This window comes from Lissotriton vulgaris, chromosome 2_1 (assembly GCF_964263255.1).
Source record: "Lissotriton vulgaris chromosome 2_1, aLisVul1.2, whole genome shotgun sequence".
NCBI classification, from domain to species: Eukaryota; Metazoa; Chordata; class Amphibia; order Caudata; family Salamandridae; genus Lissotriton; species Lissotriton vulgaris.
This window is the reverse complement of record NC_141687.1, coordinates 818,596,864-818,619,620: the sequence shown is the minus strand read 5'-3', so window position 1 is coordinate 818,619,620 and position 22,757 is coordinate 818,596,864.

The window sequence follows — 22,757 nt, the reverse complement described above, 5'->3', positions numbered from 1 at the left end:
GACTATCAGCTCTATTCTGTCAATAACACATTTTCTAGCTGCATGGGTCACTTTCTTTGCCTTTTTCCCCTTCTTGCTCCCAGTTGCCCCCCCTGCCCTCCATTGCTTTCCTTTTACCCATGGAGTAGGTGTTATTGCCCAGAAGGACTTCAGCCGGGATTAGCCGTACAGATAGAACTTTCACCTTTGTATAACAACCACCACAATTATGGGATCTCTTGAGGTGGACGCTGTCAGAAATGCAGCACAAGGCCCCTCAAATATGTTAGGCAAATGTACCTTATGTACCGTAACAAGAATGACAGGGGGGGCCAGCCCTGCCTCTTCCTGGCAATTACGGGCAAGTACGGGCCCGCCGGTGGTGTGGGAGGGGCTGAAGGAGGCAGCTGGCTTGCCCCGCTGTTTCCTGGGGACTGGAGTCCTTTCCTCGACAGCAAAATGCCCCCACAAAGCTGTCAGTTCAAGAATCACACTATATGGAAATTCTACCATACAGCAGAAGATCACTAAGTGTCACTGTTTCGGATACCAATCCAGATACAGTAACTAAAGTCCCCAGTACAGTCTAGGATGGCCCTTCAGCATAGCATTTCAGTGTGTCAGGGAAGGTACTGTTTGTAGTTAGGGCGGAGTGGGCAATAAGGGACTCACACCGCAGCACCGAACAACAGCACAGACCAGCGGCGAGGATTGTGGGAGCAGCTGGAAGGGCAGCCGAGGAGCTCGGCCACAACTCTGGACAACTCTGGACAGATGGGGGCCATGCAGTATGGACTTGTGCCTTCTTAAGTCCTCCTTCATTTTATTTCTCCTTTTGAAGGTGTTGTGTAGGATCTGCGCACTCCTGTGTGCCCCTTAATGTGAGTATGTGGGCTGGCCGAGCAGCAGGGGGTGGCAGCGTGTAAGTGAGGTGGCCCCCCAGGAGTGCCAAGGAGCTGCTGCTGAAGCCACCCATCTTCAGGAAGAAGAAAACATACGACAGAGCGTTCTCTGGGGCAGCCCCCAGAGTGTGGAACTCACTCCCTCCGAATATCAGGAAAATTACTAACAGTTCTTCATTCAAAAAGGAAGCTAAGATCTTCCTAATGAGTAAGTTCCTTACATAGTCAAGTACGGACTTCACCTACACCGCATCTGAAAGGTGCCAAAACGGATCTTCGAATGGAAGCAAGAAATAATGTCCAGTAAACGGTAACAACCTAGACCCGCTTAGAACTAGAGGAAGACTGCACTAACAAAGCCAAATCAGAACGGTTATATAGGAATACAGCATGCAATATAGAAGGATATAGAATAACGTTTATGATAACTTGGGGGATAGACGCAGATGGAAAAAAAAAATAGAACTGTGTAATCCCAGTGTTAGCACTAGCCTAATTTTTAACAAACTAGTGTACATAGTCAGAATATATCTCTTGTTAATACTAGCCTAATTGTAACAAACTAGTGTACATAGTCAGAATATATATCTTGTTTGACATATACCGAATCTACCTCATATCAGTGTGATACGCTTACTATTTAGAGTTATAATTACCTACCTCATTCCTTATGTGGCAATGCTATTTGAATTATAGCAGTATGTTACGCTTACTATATGGAGCTATAACTACCTACCTCATTCCCTATATGGTAATGCTATGTGAATTGTATTTCAAATCTAGCTCATGTATATGTATCTGTGAAGCGCTCTGATACCCAAGGGTCACGTTCACGCTATATAAAACTTTCTAAATAAAATAAAATAATGCAGGCACTCACCAGCAAGCAGACGGATGGAAGCTCCTGCCGCTCCGGTACACGCGCTTGGATCTTGATGCGTGTCGCCACTGGGGGCACCAGAGCGTTTCGGAGTGTTTTCGGACGGCCCCAGAAGCAGGCAGGCAGTCAGCCGAGGTCCTCACGGCAGGCAGGCCGGGCCGCAGTGCCTGTGGGGTGGGCACCCTGCGGGCAACAGCACTCGTGCTGTGGCAACGACCACGCACAGGATGTCACTGGAGGAATGTGGTGCATATGCACATGCAGGGGTAGGCTCCCTGCGGCTACAAGCATGATGGAGCAGACGCCTTCACGGACTTCACGGACCCGGGGCAGCCGATGCCGATGGCGAGGAGAGTTGTGGGCGGAACATATTTTGCGTTATAAGCCTCTGACAATATATGAATATATGTGAAGAGACACAACACAAGCGAGGTTGAAATTCAATCCGATGGGCAGAACTAATTTCCAATATTCTTTGACTGCAACACTTGATCTATGAGCAAGTCTTAAATATTCTTTTAGAAATCTACTCAATCATAAGTGGATGGGTTTGGACCTTAATTCACGGTTTAGGTTCAAGTCTGGGGCCCTGAATACTGAGGGATCTGCTTCAATATGTCAACCTCTTGAAATATCATAGTTGAATTTGGTTTATGGATGGTGACTGGAGGTTTCTAGATGATCTGAAGGCTTGGGCACATATCTGCAGGTGTTCATGGGCTTTGCATCAATAGTCCTTGGGGTAGGTTGGTCCACATGTCGTGCTTCCCTACCTTGAATGCACCACAGTTAAAAGCAGGGAAGCTAATGCCAAGAAATCTATTTATTCAATATATTTAATGTCTTGAACTTCCCTTCTTGTTTGACTACCTTCCTACCTGTTCTCACTAAATATATTATAAAGTATGCAACATTGTTTGCAAACCACATATTATTCATAACAACTGCTTAAACTACTTTGTCTAGCTAAACAGTTACAGCCCTAAACAAATTATGTTTTTCTGACTGCCTACTTGCTTCTGTTCTACAGGACTGATTACTCACTTTCAGAAAGCAACATCACTTATATGTATAAAGTGACCTCTGTTCTGGAAAATAACCAATTTTTCTCTGACTACACTAAACAAACCTATCTAATAATTAGATATGCATAGCCCTTACCACAAACACACCTTCAATAGAGAAGAAGGACAGCGAGGAGAAGGAATGAGAGCGGCCATGGCAAGGAGGAGGCAGCCACGGCAGGTAAGTGCCTTTTTTATTACTTTATATAATTACTTTGGGAGGGTGGAGGGGGCGACTAACTACACTCCGCCACAGACATAGTTTTGCCTAAGCTCCGCATTCGCAACGGAAAGGGAAGGAGGCAAAACTACGTAAACTATGTTGACGGAGCGTAGTTGTCTGCCCGGGCTTACTGTAGGCCCTTATCCAACAAAAACATGTCATTGTTCTAAACTCGCTTAGATGATTTTATAATAGAAGATCAAGAACAACTAAATTGACATACCAGAATAATGTGTCGAAAATAATTCTACAAAAATATTGAGTTTACATACTTTGAATGTAAACTACCAAACTATTGTGCAGAAAATATTGTTGAACAATATATTGTAAAAGTCAGTATATTGAAATAATAATATATAAAGTATTATAGGTCATTTCTTTAAAATAGTAAACCATAAACTGATATAATTAAAAAATACATAGTTAAGTAATGTAAAAAGAATACAAATATAAATACATGTATTTATTCTTTCCAAGTTATAGAAACAATATTTAACAATTTGTAAAAACATTAAATTAAAAATATTAACAATGATTTAGAAGTAAAAATTGACATGCACATATAACCAAACATATATATATACAACCTAAATATTACAATTAATATAAAAATGTGTACTGTAAACTACATGTATAAATAACATATATGTGTAAATATATTTAAAAAAATATAAAACACTAAACAATTTTAAAAAATGCATTACTAATTTTACCAATAACATACAAATAAAAGTTAACTAACATATTGACCTAAGCATACAGATCACTTAGAAAAATGTATATAAATATTGAAATGAATAATATTTTTTGTAAATGGTTTAAACATTATAGAAAGCAATTAAAGAACAATAAGAAATAAACCATCCTGGCAAACTGTTGGACTTCAAATGAGTTAGTTTAACTATCCCAACTCTGAATTAAGCTAAATCAGAAAATGTTTTGGACTTGCAGGGGTTAGATTTACTATGCCCTTCTCCAACATACCAAAAGCAAGAAAAGTGATTGGAGTGGTTAGATGTACTATTCCCACACCAATGAAAGAAAAAGCAGGGAAACTGTTAGACTTTGGATGGGTTAAATGTACTATTCCCCCTTGGGGAAGGACCAAGGACTCCCAGCATGCGATAGGGAATGCAAGTCTCAGGATTCTCTGCAGTAGGAGAATGCTGGCCACGCCTCTTTCTTCGCTTCGCACTCATAAGCACTTGAGGGGTCCTGCAGCACGGGAAGACCCAAGTATTCACAACCTAAGACAGTGACTGCAAGTCCCAGGATTCTCAGCAGCAGGGGCAGGAGAATGCTAACCATGCCCCTTTCCTCATGCTCTTAAGTACTCAAGAGGTTCCACAGCATAGGAAGGACTGAGGATTCACAGCTTATGACAGTGACTGCATGTTCCAAGATTTTCAGGGGCAGGGGAACCCTGCTCACACCCATTTCCTCATGCTATGAAGGGTTTGAGTGGTCCCGCACTGCGGGATGCACCCAGGCAAAGCCTGGGCCAAGAGCAGATCTATCCATACCCGTTGGATCTCAGAGGAGAATGGGATTGGCCACCCCTCTTAGCGTGTATTTATCTAGGACCCCCTGAAAACATAGGTACTTTGGTTCCTAGGTCAGGGAAAACAACATAATTGAAAAACAACAACCTAGGCAACTGGTGTTTTAAAATAGAAAATACATATAAAAGGACAGTTGGCTACAAATTATTTATAAAACTCGATTTTTTATTAAGTGGTGAAAATTCAAAGACATAACATGATTACAAATGACAAGAATAAAATTCTACAAAACACATAATCAATTAAAAATACAATATCAAAAATTCATGTAAACACAAGTAAAATTATAAAATGGTGGCACAATATATCTCTACGCACGTTTCGGCGAACCAGCGCCTTCTTCTGGAACAGCCACGTAATTTAAGCAGTAGTTGGGATAAAGTTATCAAGGTATAGTATTTGTTTCTGTTTAGTTTCCTGTCCTGCTGATAAGGTCTTTACAGGAGCTGGAAAGATGGAAATCAATAGTTTCAATCCCGCCAACCGGAACCTTTAAGAAGGAATATGTTGTCGATATTCTAGATGCAGCTGGTGACCAATTCCAATGGAGGATCTTGTGTGTCAGGATATCCAAGATCATGGGGCTTTGTCTCCAAGGTTAAGCTTAATTTGGCTTGGTTCTTGTGATTTTCAAACCAAGGGGGATTAAATTAAAAGATCTCCCTGCCCGAAGATGATCGGCAGGGCTCTGTGTATCCGATGGCGGGTTGCGAAGGGTGACGCTCCTGTGCGTGGGAAAGGATGAAACATGTTGACCGCTTAGAAGCAGCAACTTGTTTGTACTGCTATATTGTTGCACTGGTTTTAATAAGGATTGCATGTGACATCTTAAATACATGAAGTTCTTTTCTCTAGCAAATCCTTTTTTAATTACACACTTAACTTTTTGCACTGCACTTATTCACAACTGCTGGGGATTCCCTTAGAGGGCAGATACATTTCTTACTTTTCTTCTGCTCTTTTACCTCTGAACGACCCATGAGAGGATACAATCCACCTAGAACCCTTCTATGATCAAGAGGGTATATGGGAGGATGGTTGGAAACCCAAATGATGACAAAGATCACTTTGGTATATGATGGGAATCCAATTATCAAGAAGGGTCATTCTGTCTGTTAGTTCTTTGCCATTTCTAGCACTTTCTTGATGACACTCAGTTTGACATTCTTTGTTCACTTACAGTACACCTGGTGGTACATATTTGAATAGCACGAGCATATTAGACCCCGGATTATATGTTGTTTTGTGACATGTAGATTCATGCAGGAAGTGTGACTGAAAGCGTGAAATCATGATACAGAATTATCAACAACATGTCACTTGCACCCGCCCTCTCTGGTGCGCGCCTCACACCTGCACATCCCACGGTCTGGCAGACAACAGCATATCCCATTAAACTCTGTGGCAAGCATATCACCTGCAAGACACAGGGAAACATATCAAAACTTTGCAGTGCAAACTGCTCAAGCTAGCACCTCCAGAACACTCTGGAAAATCAGGAACCATCCAGAGCAGAAAAAGCAGGGCTAGGGTCTGGGTACTAGTGCCACACGGGTGGACGGCGTCCTCCCACTTATTTTAACGGGAGCTCGATAACTGGAGCAAATGGAGCCACACATTCATTCTTTGGCCTCTCTGGGGCGAGATCGGAGCTCATTCAGAACACTACTCACGCGCTGGCTTCTCTGATGCAATAGCATCTAAGGGGTGAGCGAGGGGAGGCAATGAGTCCGATGGTGCAAGCCACCTTTCGTGACGTCACTTTCTGTCGTGACGTCAGCGATTCCCCACTTCTTTTTTAGGTCGAGGACCGACGGCTGGCTTGCCAGCCGGAAGTCGGAGAATTAATGTCTTTCAGTGGGTGATTTAAACCCGCCTCTCTCCTCGTCTCTCCTCCATTGGTTGGCTTCCTAAACGGAGGCCAGCCATTGGAGGAGAGAGGCGTCCCTCCAAAGAAGCTCCGTCTTTTTCGGATTCGGGGGCTTGTTCGTGCTGTTCTTTCCACTTTTTAGCCATGCCCCTTTTTAGAACGCCGAACACACCCCCGAATCTGAAAATGTTTGGAAGCTTGTTTTTTTTGCATCGTCGGTCAACGAGTCTCTGCGTCTGCCGGTGAGGATCGTCTTGTTTTAGGAGATCTCGAGTAGTGCAAGAGAGGGCACGTCACTCCTTTCAGACATGGCCTGATTCGCCAGGTCGGAGACAGCAGTACGAGTACGAGTGTCCCAGAGTGTGGTAGTACATTGCCACTAGAACACAGCTGGGCACCTCGCCATAGGAGGCGCCGGGAACAGGAAAGATATCAAGATCCTCAAAGCGCTGCCTGCAGACACCAGCTGCACAGCCTCCGGTAGCGGCGGGCATGCCAATTACAGCGTCCTCCGTTTACAGCACTGCACAGTCCCGAGAGCACGTCTCCGTTCCACGCGCATGGAGGCGGGACTCCAGGCCAGGCATCATTTCTAAGCCGTTCACACTCGTCACAGACTGGTCCACACAGCACACCGGCCTCGTGAATCTCACACCGCTAGAGCACAATTAGCGAGCCCCACCCCCTCTCTGTATCATCGCTCCTAGATCTCCCTCGTGTTATGTTTCCTCTCCCACTTGCATGCGCCTCCTCGCCGATCTCGCAAGCCACATCTGCCCTTCCTGTCAGCTTCTCACTCTCTCTCCCCTTGTTTCCCCCGCCTCTCTTGCTCCCCTTCTGAGCCCCCTGTATGTGTAGAGCTGTATCCAATCCTGGTTATTTAACTAACAACACATGAATTTTTTTTCGTCATAAGCTATTTTTAATTCATTTGAGCGTGTACAAATGAACTGTGGACTGCGGGGGTTCTCTGAGTTTCGTTGGTCGCACGCTGTGGATGGGGCCGGAGATGGCGTCACTGGACCTGGGCTGCATGCCTGCATCCAGCGCCTGCCGGTCATGAAGAGCTGTGTCTGGTGCAGGGCGACTTTTTACTGGTGAGGATAATCCGCTCCTTATGCGAACGCAACACCTATCTGGTTGGGCCACCGCCGACGCTCAATGGCCACGCACACGAACAGTACAGGGCAGGGTCTCATAAAAGTGTGTGTTGAAGATGCATTCTCAACTGACATATTTCAGGCACTTTAAGAGTATGTGCATAGCTGCTAAGTAGTCAGCCTATGTCACAATGCCGAATTGTATCCAATCCTCATTATTTAACTAACAAACAGTGCTACGTACTTCTGGTAATTGTAGGTCCATACTCGTAATCTAGAACTGCAGGTCCTTGCATGTTATACATGCATGCCAACATTTTATATGAGAAAAGTGTGGGGTTTTAAGAAACATATCAGGAGAATGCAACCCCCCCCCCCATTAACTTCTATTAAGGGGCTCAGGCTTGAGGAATAAAGCGTCTGCCCAAGATCACACAGGTTTTCATAAATGGAAGCCGAAGTAAGATCCACTTTGGTTTTTGACTCCGGTGGGCACAAATCCACATTTTCACCACAGTCCATGTTTTTATTTTAAAGTGTCATAAAGTCCTAAATGAAGAATTTGTGTGGTCAGGGCACAGCTGTACGTCATCTTGGTTAAGCATGGGCGGAAAATCTGTTCCGCTCGCGGAAGTTGTTTTTCTCGATATTTTGCGAGTGCTGCGCCACTTTGGATCTTGCTGCGGGATCCAGCGGGAGTTTGGCGACGCATCGCGAGAGTTTGCAATTGCGAACATGTAGGTGCGGCGGGCAGCAACAATCTCGCACTCGCGAAATTACAAAATTTGCAATTCTGCACAAGAAATCCACTAGCAAGCAGCATAGACCTTCTGAAAATGATGACTTTTATCAGAATAACTCCTCAGGTTGACATTTGCCTGCACTTTTTGGGATTTGGGGCCTTTTGACTTTCTTTGGATCACTTTTGGATTAGAAATCAACTTTCACAAGTAAGTTTGTTTGGGGCATTACAGTTGCTGTTCTGCAGAAAAACGAGTTTTGCAAAACTGAAAGCACTCAGCAGGTGCAAAAGTTCACTCATCATTAGTAACCATTCCCTGTAGTACTTCCTGAGGGGCCCCTCCAGAGTTCAGTTGCCTATGTTTGTTTGGGGCATTACAGTTGCTGTTCTGCAGAAAAACGAGTTTTGCAAAACTGAAAGCACTCAGCAGGTGCAAAAGTTCAAACTCATCATTAGTAATAGTAACCATTCCCTGTAGTGCTTCCTGACTGGGGCCCCTCCAGAGTTCAGTTGCTAGTTGCAACAATTCTATGACCCTGCTCTGACCCTCACAGCAGGCTCATAGAATAGCTACAAGTAGGCCACAAAGGTCCTGGAAAAAAAATTGCACTGCAACAGAAAGCAAATTACAGATAAGGAAGCAGGTGCCAGACTGGAATTTTAAAACAGTGACACATTAATAAATCAACCCCAAATTAATTCATGTCAGTTGAAGCAGGGCAGGTGTGCTTGCTTTTCCCCCCCATAATCTACAGTGATGATGAACCAGAGGGTGGCATTGATGTACCAGAGGGTGGCATGGGTGAAACAGAGGGTGGCAGTGGTGAAACAGAGGGTGCTGGGAACCTGTGATGATGAACCAGACGTAGAAACAACATAGTCGCGACTGTTGCGAGCTGACAAGTAAGTTCGCAATTGCGAACTGGTACAAAACCCTCGTGAACTGGCAGAAACCCTTGCGAACACATAAAAAAAAAAATCGCGAGAATGTGCGGATTTTGCGGATTGCGAGTTCGCAAATACGCAAATTCGCGAACGCCAGATTCGCAAAATTCGCCCATGCTTAATCTTGGTGAAAAAGAGCTCCGTGCACCAATGCACGCTTGCATGCCTCTGATTTCTCAGTCTGGGAAACTCCACTTGGAGGGTCGGAAAGCAGTGAGTGAGGTCGGAGGAGGGTGGGGCTGGGGCAATGCCTTCCTCTAAACCACGTGTGGCTCCTTTAATCCTAAACCCTGAGGGGATGCCCTGTTCCCATGATGCACTGGGCCAGGGTCAGACTAATTTGCATATAGCCAAGTTCTGAGCTGGGATGGTGCAGTGAGCTGAAAAACGGTGATGGATCAAGCCCTGATCTTTGGACTGGGTAAGAGTGGTCTGCTTAATTCAGACACTCTGTTCATCACCACCCCCTTTTCTGAATCATTTTGTCCACCATAAGCGTGGAAGGGTATACTCAGATGTGAGTCCCTAGCTCATTGCACCATCAGGATTCAAGCAAGCCGGGCCGAAGACGGCTGAAATGCCAGAAACCGGTCCCCGGTAGCTTGTTTCCTTCCCAGTATAAGAATTGGCTTGGTAGTTTGGTCTGCCCTGTTCCCATGATGCACTGGGCCAGGGTCAGACTAATTTGCATATAGCCAAGTTCTGAGCTGGGATGGTGCAGTGAGCTGAAAAACGGTGATGGATCAAGCCCTGATCTTTGGACTGGGTAAGAGTGGTCTGCTTAATTCAGACACTCTGTTCATCACCACCCCCTTTTCTGAATCATTTTGTCCACCATAAGCGTGGAAGGGTATACTCAGATGTGAGTCCCTAGCTCATTGCACCATCAGGATTCAAGCAAGCCGGGCCGAAGACGGCTGAAATGCCAGAAACCGGTCCCCGGTAGCTTGTTTCCTTCCCAGTATAAGAATTGGCTTGGTAGTTTGGTCTGCCCTGTTCCCATGATGCACTGGGCCAGGGTCAGACTAATTTGCATATAGCCAAGTTCTGAGCTGGGATGGTGCAGTGAGCTGAAAAACGGTGATGGATCAAGCCCTGAACTTTGGACTGGGTAAGAGTGGTCTGCTTAATTCAGACACTCTGTTCATCACCACCCCCTTTTCTGAATCATTTTGTCCACCATAAGCGTGGAAGGGTATACTCAGATGTGAGTCCCTAGCTCATTGCACCATCAGGATTCAAGCAAGCCGGGCCGAAGACGGCTGAAATGCCAGAAACCGGTCCCCGGTAGCTTGTTTCCTTCCCAGTATAAGAATTGGCTTGGTAGTTTGGTCTGCCCTGTTCCCATGATGCACTGGGCCAGGGTCAGACTAATTTGCATATAGCCAAGTTCTGAGCTGGGATGGTGCAGTGAGCTGAAAAACGGTGATGGATCAAGCCCTGATCTTTGGACTGGGTAAGAGTGGTCTGCTTAATTCAGACACTCTGTTCATCACCACCCCCTTTTCTGAATCATTTTGTCCACCATAAGCGTGGAAGGGTATACTCAGATGTGAGTCCCTAGCTCATTGCACCATCAGGATTCAAGCAAGCCGGGCCGAAGACGGCTGAAATGCCAGAAACCGTTCCCCGGTAGCTTGTTTCCTTCCCAGTATAAGAATTGGCTTGGTAGTTTGGTCTGCCCTGTTCCCATGATGCACTGGGCCAGGGTCAGACTAATTTGCATATAGCCAAGTTCTGAGCTGGGATGGTGCAGTGAGCTGAAAAACGGTGATGGATCAAGCCCTGATCTTTGGACTGGGTAAGAGTGGTCTGCTTAATTCAGACACTCTGTTCATCACCACCCCCTTTTCTGAATCATTTTGTCCACCATAAGCGTGGAAGGGTATACTCAGATGTGAGTCCCTAGCTCATTGCACCATCAGGATTCAAGCAAGCCGGGCCGAAGACGGCTGAAATGCCAGAAACCGGTCCCCGGTAGCTTGTTTCCTTCCCAGTATAAGAATTGGCTTGGTAGTTTGGTCTGCCCTGTTCCCATGATGCACTGGGCCAGGGTCAGACTAATTTGCATATAGCCAAGTTCTGAGCTGGGATGGTGCAGTGAGCTGAAAAACGGTGATGGATCAAGCCCTGAACTTTGGACTGGGTAAGAGTGGTCTGCTTAATTCAGACACTCTATTCATCACCACCCCCTTTTCTGAATCATTTTGTCCACCATAAGCGTGGAAGGGTATACTCAGATGTGAGTCCCTAGCTCATTGCACCATCAGGATTCAAGCAAGCCGGGCCGAAGACTGCTGAAATGCCAGAAACCGGTCCCCGGTAGCTTGTTTCCTTCCCAGTATAAGAATTGGCTTGGTAGTTTGGTCTGCCCTGTTCCCATGATGCACTGGGCCAGGGTCAGACTAATTTGCATATAGCCAAGTTCTGAGCTGGGATGGTGCAGTGAGCTGAAAAACGGTGATGGATCAAGCCCTGATCTTTGGACTGGGTAAGAGTGGTCTGCTTAATTCAGACACTCTGTTCATCACCACCCCCTTTTCTGAATCATTTTGTCCACCATAAGCGTGGAAGGGTATACTCAGATGTGAGTCCCTAGCTCATTGCACCATCAGGATTCAAGCAAGCCGGGCCGAAGACGGCTGAAATGCCAGAAACCGGTCCCCGGTAGCTTGTTTCCTTCCCAGTATAAGAATTGGCTTGGTAGTTTGGTCTGCCCTGTTCCCATGATGCACTGGGCCAGGGTCAGACTAATTTGCATATAGCCAAGTTCTGAGCTGGGATGGTGCAGTGAGCTGAAAAACAGTGATGGATCAAGCCCTGATCTTTGGACTGGGTAAGAGTGGTCTGCTTAATTCAGACACTCTGTTCATCACCACCCCCTTTTCTGACCCATAATTGTCACTCCAGAAATCACAGAGTCACAATGCCCTTTCTATGCGGAGTGCCCTTTCTATATTGCTCAGTGGGCCAAGGTGCCGGCTGCAGTCACCAGTGTGCTGCAACGTGCAGTTCACAGGGTTAAATGGTGTGGGGTAAGCTCATTCTCTCATCTGCACGAGGACGATAATAAGTGCATCGCTGAGTAGGGTAACACCCTGAATGCCACATGAGACTGCAGCAGCATTCCTACCGGCCATCACCATGCACTAAGAGGATAGTCCGGCAGGGTCGGATTGGGATCACAATTTGGCCCGGGCACTGACGAAAAAAGTGACCCACAATTAAGGGGCGTGGCCCACAATTAAGGGGCGTGGCCCACATTCAAGGGGCGTGCCCTTTCATGAAACACCATTTGATTACACACGTCAATGTCCTTGAATATTAGATGTAGATACATTAGGAATTTGGACTAGTATGGTAGTGCACTGTCCAGTGACCAGCTGAAAGAGGGCATCAAAGATCAGAAATTGGATTATAAATTCAAATCTGTTCCGAACAGGGGCCCAAAAATATATTTGGCCCAGGGCCCCCAAAATCATTAAGATGTTTGGCACAGAAATTAATTAAAGTGAGAGGATACTGTTCTTGCACAGGAGACACGGGGAAAGGTGACAATGGCGCCATGCTGAGCAACTAAAAAAACAGCAAGGCCCCTTTCTGTCACAAAATTATTCGAGCCCTTCAGAGAAGGAGCACCTAATAAGCAGCGAAGCCCCTGCTATTACTAACCTACTCAGCCCTCCCCAGACCTTCAGCTCAGGGGCACATGAACAGCAGTGAGGCCCCTGCAATTAGTAAATTAATTAGCCCTCCCCAGCCCTCCAGGCCTCAGGGCAATGTCCTGGCAGGGGAGCACAAAACACAGCTGCTGGGTCATCCATGGTAGCCAGGGGGAGGCTGAGGTGAAGATGGTGCAAGTTGCAAAGATCACCTGGCCCCCACAGCGAGTCCCATTCTTCCTTGCCCACTATTCCCTCAGCCATTTTTCTCTGGACCCCGACTCGCCATCTTGTCCATTCCCTCGCCTTGTACCCTTCTCCCTCGTTTCCCCCTTGAGGATCCTCAAATGTTTCTTCCCTTTTCTGTTTTGTCTTTTCTCCATACCCTTGTATCCCTCCCACCCTCCCTTGGTGCTGTGACTGCCTCCCCCTCCAACCCCACTTAATGGAACTCTGCCTGAGAAAATCTACTATGTGTGTATATATATATGTATATAGAGAACTCTAATCACTAGTATATGAAGTAGACCTTTGTACTATCTATCATTCCTATGTGACTCTTAGAGTATATCCATTTGTATCCCTTCCTTAGGTATTTAGAGATAACTCTAAACACTAGTATATGCAGTAGACCTTTGTACTCTCTACCATTCCTATGTGACTCTTAGAGTATATCCATTTGTTTCTCTTCCTTGAGTGACTTTACTACTTGTACATTTGCAATTTTTCTTTCTGTTTGTATCTCTTCCTTGTGTGACTTTACATCTTGTACATTTGCAATTTTTTCTGCTTGTATCTTTTATGTAACGCATGTAATCCTAAGTCTTTATGTTTCGCAACTGATTCTTATGGAAAGCGCTCTGACACCTTCTGGTAAAGTTTGCGCTATATAAAATCGCATTAAATTAAAAACAAACAAACAAACAAAAAAAACTAACACTGTTTATGTGCTGCGTGGGCCCCAGGGGGGCCGAGGTGAAAATGGCTCAAAGGCCTGAGCAACACCTGGCCCCCAGGGAGGCCGATTTTTGCAAACAATCACCCCCTCCCCAGCCACCCTTAGCCTGATTGCTTTGCTGGGCAGGGGGTGAAGGAGAGGCCACAGCGGATAATCACTGCACAGTGAAGCTGCATTCATTTCTCTGTCTCTGTCTCCGTGGGCCGTTTTTTTTTCTCCCCTTTCCTAGTTCACAGAGATCACGGAGACAGAGAAAGAGAAATTAATGCAGCTTCACTGTGCGGCTGGGAAAGGGGAGAAAAAAAAACGTCCCACTGAGGGCACGGAGATACCGGCCCTTCGACCGATGCCCGAATGCCCGCATTGCCAATCCGCCCCTGCAGTCCGGTCCTGCTCGACTATCCATATTGTGCCGCACTTTCTCACACAGAAGCGCTTCGAAGTAGTTACTAATCACTCTAGAAAACTAAATCTAGCACTGAACTATTGGCAGGACCACTGGAACTATGCGATTCTGAAGCTGTGGCCGTTTTTGTTTGTTTATTTGCCGCATTTGCCACATAATCCACTATCTGCTGCATAATCTGCAGATTATAACAAATAAAATGTTTCTAGCTCAAATGGATAAAAAGTTACTAAAAACATGGGGATATGTGTTGCCGCGCTTTAGAACACCATTGCCACGGTTAACTGGCCATCTTTCAGTTGCTTATTTATATATTTGATTTGTTAAACTAGTACTAATGAGCTGAAGCTTTTGCCCAGACAGTATTGCCAGGAGTACAAATGACAAAATAATGAAGGAATAGAATCAAAAATGCAGCTTGTTATGCCACATAGTTTATTCAACTCTGCCGCGTAATTGTAATAGCCCTGACTGTTGCAGGCAAGATTCGTAGGTGCTAAAGGAAGCCATGTTATCATTGTTTTACTCTGACTAATGGCGACTTCTTGGCCCACAGTTCCCGCCGAGCCCTCTGTTGCTTGCCTCCAAGCTGTGTCATAATAAAACCTCATCACGGGGCCACAAGTCTTATCCTGGAGAGGGAGTGCGCTAAATGTTTTTATTAGTACTTTATATTTTCCCTAACGGGTTTAATGGTCATCAGAGTGTGTTACAACAGCCAGAGACAATACTACTTCACATGGAGGTCATGGTGTAGATGGAAGAGGAGTTGCTGACTGGTTGCCATATGATAATACACAATGTTTCATTCGGGTCTTCCCTTGACAATGGAGTATCGACTGATAGAACACAAAATAATGGGCAATCCATGCAGGATGTGGTGAGGATGTGGCCTAATGGCTAGAGCGGTTGACCTTGGAGCTGGGGAACCGGGTTTAAGTCTGGCCTGAGACGCTCAACATCCTGTGATTCTGGGCAAATGGCTTAATCTACCCGTACCTAACAAAAATTAATGTGTCTGTCTGTAACTCAACTGGTGCTCGTGTAAAGCGCTCTGATACCTTCGGATCTACTTTGCGCTATATAAAACTCAAACACAAAAAAGAAGTCTGTGTGTGTGTGCGTGGCTCTGTCTGTGTGTGTGTGGCTCTGTCTGTGTGTGTGTGGCTCTGTCTGTGTGTGTGTGTGGCTCTGTCTTTGTGTGTGTGTGTGGCTGTGTGTGTGTGGCTGTGTGGATAGCTTTTTTGGTAGGTGGCTCTATGTGTGGGTGGCTCTGTCTGTGTGAGGGTGGCTCTGTGTAGGTGGCTCTATGTGAATGACTGTGTGTGGGTGGCTTTGTGTGTGTGTGTGGCTCTGTGTGGGTGTAAATGCAATAGGTCATGCATTTGCGAGCGATTAAGCTATTGGCATTGTAAATAACAATGCCATTTATTTAACGATTAAGCTATTGGCAATGCAAATGACAATGCCATTTATTTATGATTTTTAAAAAGAGAGAAAAAAAAATGTAATGAGCAATGCCAATAGCTCTACCTTTAATAATGCCGAGACCATTGCATTGTAAATGCTTGTTTAGGACTTGTGCCCTGAGAAAAAGGCTTTGAGCAAGTTTCTCTTCCCTTGAATGGTTGCAGAGAAGGCATCGCGGGTGGCATCATTAAGCATAGGCACATGGTTTCACAGCTCCGAGTTACCTGCTTCGGAAATCCAAGAGCTGCTAAGATTGAGAACGGCAGATCTGTGTTATCCTTGGATCAGAGTTTACCAATGCCGAATAGACAGCAGAACAGCTAGATGATGATCGGCGGCACCCAGGAAATTTACAAAGCAGTCGCAAAGTCAACACTCGAGGAGATTAGCCCTATGCCGTCTCCCATTCACACCCGTCACCTCCCCCTACCACAGTGTATGGATTACAAAGCAATAAAACATGGTTATCATCCGACTCAGAAATTTCAGTTTGCTCCAAATAAAAAGTGAAAGGACTAAAATTAGGGAGAGGCGAGTGCTCCGGTAAACTTTGCTCCATGGGCTGTTGGCGGAGTCGTTTTTGCTAAACTACGCGTTCCCAAGCAGAGCGCGGATTTGTCAAACTCTGTGAACTCCGCCGGTGAGGAGGAGTTTGCTGCCCACCCTTAGTTAAGAATGCTTTTTTGACTTATAAATCAGACGAAAAGGAGATTAAAGCACTGTCCTTATCCTCTGTGAGATCCTACATTTTGGTTCAAACCATTTTGTTCCTGGAACCGTATTTAAATTACGGTTTGTCAAATACGTATTGGTTTTTGTTAACCCATTTAAGGTTCAATTTCATTCAACATCTGTTGTGTGTGCCAAACTGTTAGACCGCAAAAGACATAGATACTTCCTGCCTATGTTATGGTTTCTCTACTCAAGACACATTACATTTTGTTTGTTCAATTTATTCTGATATGCACAGAAGATTTCTAAAGTCACTTTTTATTGGAGTGAATTTTAGGCAAGCTATGCTTGCCCTGCTACACTTACAGATGGTGTCTGATGTCTGAACCAGCCTTCATGTTGCCAGTTTTTAAAATTGTGCTGTTTGAATGAGGAACACTATTTTTTACACTGACAATAATTTGAGTGACTTTTTAGCATTTGATTATTGATAATTATTGCTTGTCCCTGATCATCAATGTAGCTCAATATACACTTGATTGTTGTTTTTGCTTATTTTTCTATTTTATATTGTAAAGTATTGTATTTTTTTGTGGTTTACTTGTTTTAAACTGAATAATGAATTATTGATTGATACTATTCCCACTCCAACTCAAGCAATAGTAGGGAAAATGTTGGGCTTTGAGCGGTTAGTGTTATTATTCCCACACAAATATAAAAAATATCAGGGAAAGTGTTGGATTTTGGAGGAGTTAGATTTACTAGTCCAACTCCTACGTAATCAAAATCAGGGCAAGAGTTATACTATGAAGGGATTAGGTTTACTATTTCAACTCCAACATAAACAACAGTAGGGAAAGTGTTGGACTACAGATGTATTACAGTTACTATTCCCACCCCAATATAAACAACAGTTAGGAAATGGTGGACTTTGGAGGGGTTAGATTTACTGATCCTAATCCTACATAAGCAAATCAAGGAAATTGTTGGACTTTGGAGGGATAATATTAATTTTTCCCATCCAAGTCTAAGCAAAATCCGGGAAAGTGTTCGAGTTAGGAAGGGTTAGATATACCATTCCAATTCTTAATATTTAAAAAAAATATATATTTACATATCCAAAAAATATATATTTTTTTATACCTTCATTTTAATTTAGATGTTGATTCATGACACATAACAGTTACAACGGATCACATTTCCACGAGCATGCCCCTTGCAGGAGGCAAAATCTTTTTTACATTATCGGTTCTTACTTGTATTAACCCCTTCGATGCTGATGACGAGCTCAGCTCGTCATCAGCCACGGGGGGCGTGTGCGGAAGACGAGCTGAGCTCGTCATCTAGCGCGGCTTTTCGAAAAAAGCCGCGTAGTGCAAAAATATGAGCCGCAGCGATGAGGTTAAACCTCTTCGGAATTCACGTAGTTGCTTAGCTAATCCCATGCCCCCCTCCTCCCTCACAAGGCATCAAATACATTTCCCTCCCCCTCTCCAGTCTAGTTGAGCAACCTCTACATTGCATCCATTGACCCCATACTTTTTTTAAATTTGCGTAGGCAACTCCTGGAGCGGTATATTGTCTATTCCACCTGCTGGCACCACTCCATGTCTTCCTTCTAATCTTTTATCGCTGGAGGCCTGCTTGCCCCCCCCACAGTCTAGCTAGATTGCGCTTCGCTACTGCTGCCGCCACTCCCAGCCAGAAATTAACATTTTTGGGCCACTTCTTTTCTACTGACATTCCCAGCAATAGCCACTTAGCTTCTAACAGCACTAGCTCATTTGTCACCTCTTTCATTATTGCAGTTATTTTGGACCAATCATTTTGAATGGCAGGGCAGGTCCAAAGTGTGAGATAAAATGTGCCCAGCTCACCGCATCCCCTGGGGCAAATGGCAGAATCTATCCAACCCATTTTAAACACTCTTGTCCTTAACAGGTAGGACCTGTGTAATATCCTTAGTTGCACTAGTAGGAATCTAGCTCTAATCGCTATCTCTCTTGGGCTTTGATGCGCTTCATTCCACTCTTCATCATCCACTGCCCCGAGGTCAGCTGACCATGCCTCTCGAAGCACGACAAGACTATCTGGCATATTGTTTATAATCTTTTTGCATGTCAAGGACACTGCCTTAATGGACATTGGATCCAATAGCAGCCTATCCTCTAAGGGAGAGTACTCTGGAATCATTTGCCCCTCTGTAAGATGACTTTTCAGGGCGTGTTACAACTGTCGATAGCGGAATATTTCTGTCTGTGCCAGGTCGAATTCAGTGCTGAGCATCTCAAAAGTGACTAGGGTGCCTCACCTCCATACATCCCCCAACTTCTCAATCCCTATCATGAAGGGCACGAGTCGGGGGTCCACAAGGGTGGACGGCGTCCCCCACTTATTTCACAGGGTGGATGCCGTCCACCCTGCCAAGAAAACAGATGCTGAATTCGTCCCGGTGTAATTTCCAAACACCAGGACACATTCAGCAGCGCCTGCACGTTGTTGTCTGATTTCGATCACAACGTGCAGGCGGGGACGGGGCTATCTTATTTCTGACTCATGCTGGGATACTCGGCCATAACAAAGGGAGAGTCTCTGGGGTCATCAAGCCTCCTTTTGTTGGAGTTTCCTGGATGGCAGCAGTCAGGAGCCTCACACCTGATGCAAATGCAGCAGAGGGGAAGCAAAGGCTCGCACCTTGTTAGCACTTCACGCATACTTAGGAGAGGCAGCTTTTCATTCTGTTCAGGCTCTGTTTAGGAGATTTGCATGCACTGTTAGAACGTCAGATGTGTTGATCTTTCCCAGTATTTGCACAAAATAAATTGCATTTATATACCCTTATTACCCTTGAGGAGGCATTGTAATAATTTAAATATCACTATTTCTTTTAAAGCACTATGGCTATAGAAAGCTTAAGCTGACAAAATGTAACGTTGTTTTATAGGAAGCGTACAACAGTGTGAATCTTCTGCCTAAATCAGGAGGGTTTGCAAGTATACTCGAAATGTGCTCAAATGTTCTCATGATACACCTGCTAAACATATATGTGAGGGCTTAAGATCTGATATCACTTCTTGTGATGCCAGTTCCTGTGATGTCACGCGCTGTGATGTTACGCGCCGTGATGTCACACTCTGTGATGCAATGCCACTTGCATACTGACATGTGCCTTCCAATCGTGTGCCACTTCGTGTATGCTTTCAATTTCTTGACTTCACCTAGCTCATCACTCTCCTATAGTGGATTTTCCGCCGTACGTTTCTCTTCCCATCACAGCCAGCTATTTGCTCCTTCCCAGGCTCGAAGTACCGCCAACGTGTGCAGCGGAAGCTGGTTCAGACCATTCCTGCCATGGAGGAGCGCCAGGTAATCTCTGCTTCCCATGGCCAGGCGATCCACTTTGTATGCAGGTTCCTGTCGGTCCCCAAACACCCATTCGTTCACCACCGCTAGTTGGGCAGCCCAGTAATATGCTCTGAGGTTTGGGACCACCAGGCCCCATCATAGACTCCCCTCTGTAATTTTGCAAGCAAGATTTGAGCCCCCCCACTGTCTCATAGTAGGGACCGCAAGACTCTGTTAATTGTCTCCATATAGGAATCTGGGATTTTTAATGCTGTATTTTGGGAAATATATAGTATTTGCGGGAGGGTCATCATTTTGAAGAGGACCGCTCTTCCCATCAGCGAAAGGGCAAGTGTGCGCCAATGACTTGCATCTATTTGGAAGCAATCAATCTGGGTGGCAATGTTGTGTGCCAAGAATAGATATTCATCTCTAGTTATTTCAGTCCCCAGGTATTTGAACCCGTCTGTGACTACTAGGGCTGGAGACCTATTTGGAACATGGGCCCAGGGCAAGCAGAAAGATCAGGGCTTTATCCCAATTGATTTGACAGCCAGCATAGCTCCCAAATAGATCAAAAATATGAAGAATTCTCAGAATAGAGTTGTGTGGCTTACTTACCTAAAGCAGGATATTATCTGCTTACAGTGATATTTTTTCCTCCCAGGTATTGTCTACTGCTATTCCTTGAATAAGCGGATCACCTCGAACCCAAGTTGCCAACGGCTCCAGAGCCAAGGCAAAGAGCATGGAGGATAGAGGACATCTCTGTTGTTTACCCCTTCACAACTCTATCGCCCTAGAGATACAGCCATTCACTCTCACCCTGGCTCTCAGTCCCTCATACAGCAGATGGACCCAGTCACAGCAATGTAAACTGAAGCCAATCGAGGCAGTAAGACAAATAAATAATTCCATTCCACACTGTCAAAGGCCCATTCGGGCATCAAGGGACAGGACGGCTACGTCCCCAGCACTGTATTCCTTCGTCAGGTGCAGCACCCCATACAATCTTTTTAGGTTTAGACATTCGATTTGGCACGAAGCCGGACTGGTCAGGGTGAATCAGTGAGGATAGCACTCCTGCTAATATTTTTGCCAGGACTTTGGCTAGTATTTTAAGCTCTGCAATGAGCAGGGAAATGGGTCGGTACGATGTACACTCCTCCTCCGGTTTCCCTTTTTCGGTATCACCACTATGATGGCGGTTCTTTGGTCTTCTGGCAACTGTTCCTTATCCTTTGCCTCTAAAAACCTGTTTAGGAGTTGGGGTGCCAGTAACTGGGCAGTTTTCTTAAATAGTTTAAGGGGCAGCCCATATGGGCCCAATGCCTTACCAGACTGGAGATCCCCTAGAGCCCCTTCTATTTCCTCTGCTGTGATGTTGCTATCCAGCATCTCCGAGTCTTCTTTAGTTAAGTTGGCTAGCTTCATTGTTGCTAGGAGCTCCGCACATTCTACGCTAGACCTTCAAGACCTGGAGGTGTATACCTCTTCATAGAATACTGTGGCTATTGCCTCATCCCCTACATGCCCTACCCCCTCTTGATCTAGAATTTCCATCACCAGTTTCTCTTGCTATCTCTTTTCTCGAGCCAGGCAATACATAGATCTTCTGTTGTATCAACAATGCGTGGGCCCTTGCTACTCCCTCTACTACCTCCCGTAGTTCCCGTTGTGATAATCTTAGTTGGTATGTTAAGGTCCCTTCTTGGTCTTCCCTTCCCACCAGCTAAGAGTCCATGTTTACTATTCTTTGTTCAAACTCCTGGTATTTTTGTCTGTCCACTTTCTTTTTAATTCCTGTCAAGGCCTGATATTGTCCTCCTATAACTGCCTTGTATGCTTCCAAGAGTACACAGCTTGATTCCACTGATCCCTCGTTTGGCTGAAAATAGCTCTCAGTGCCTTCCCGTATCTGCTCTACAAATTCCTTATCTATCAAATGCCAAGTCTCCCGCCTAGGTGGCAGGTCGCCCCTTGTTGTCTGCCCCTTGAGCCAGGTGACCACTGGCGAGTGATCTGAGATGCCTCTTGCTAAATGCTGCGCCTCTCAGAAGCTTCCCACCTCCTGCCCCAGAGTGAACAGGTAGTCAATACGTGATAGACTTCCATGCCTCGCCGACTGCTGTGTGTGTTGGCGCTCCCTCCCATTATGAACTCTCCAAATGTCCACCCATTCCAGTGCTTCCGACAGGGAAATTACATGATTCATATCGCCCCCAATAATGAGTGTGCCCGTTGGTAGCTCTAGCAGTTGCGCCCCTAGAACTGACCTAGTTTCACTCTGTAGCGTTGGTAGGATGTACACTGAGTCCAAGTTCAAGGTTCTCCCATCCCACTTCCCTGACTGGAGTACCATTCTACCTAATGGGTCCCGCCATGTGCTCTCCGGGACATATTTATATCCCCAATTCCCCCTCTCACAACCCAAATTTGCAGAGCACCTGTCGCCCAAAACTGCAAATCAACCATCTAAAGGGGGTTGGCTGCCCCGCCCGGAGCAATTACTCCGTGTGGATCGTTTTGTTTGGATCTCCCTTCTTGATCCTCAACTCTTGCTTCCAACGCTGCCTGTCACCCAGTTAATTTGCTCACTTGTTCTTCCAGTGATTTCAAAGAGTACTGGAGTTCTCGGATTTCTGCATTCGCCATATGCGCTTGTCCAGACATCTTTTGGAAATCTGCACGGAGGAGGCCCACCTCCGTAGTCACTATTTTAGGCTCTAGGGAGGACTGGAGGGTTTGAATCGCCACCATTATTGCTCCCAGGAAGGGCTCCCATGCATGCGCTGGTCCATCTGCCGCAGCTCCCTCTTCTAGGTGTGACCTTGGGACTGCGTACTTGTCCATCTTGTTAGCCTGCGGGTTCCCTTTAGGCTTCATCTCATCTCCCAAGTTATAGTCTTTTTCTCCCCAAATAGTCCCTCGTGGATAGGGGGTGGAGACGGGGCCCGATATCCTCAACCACACTCAG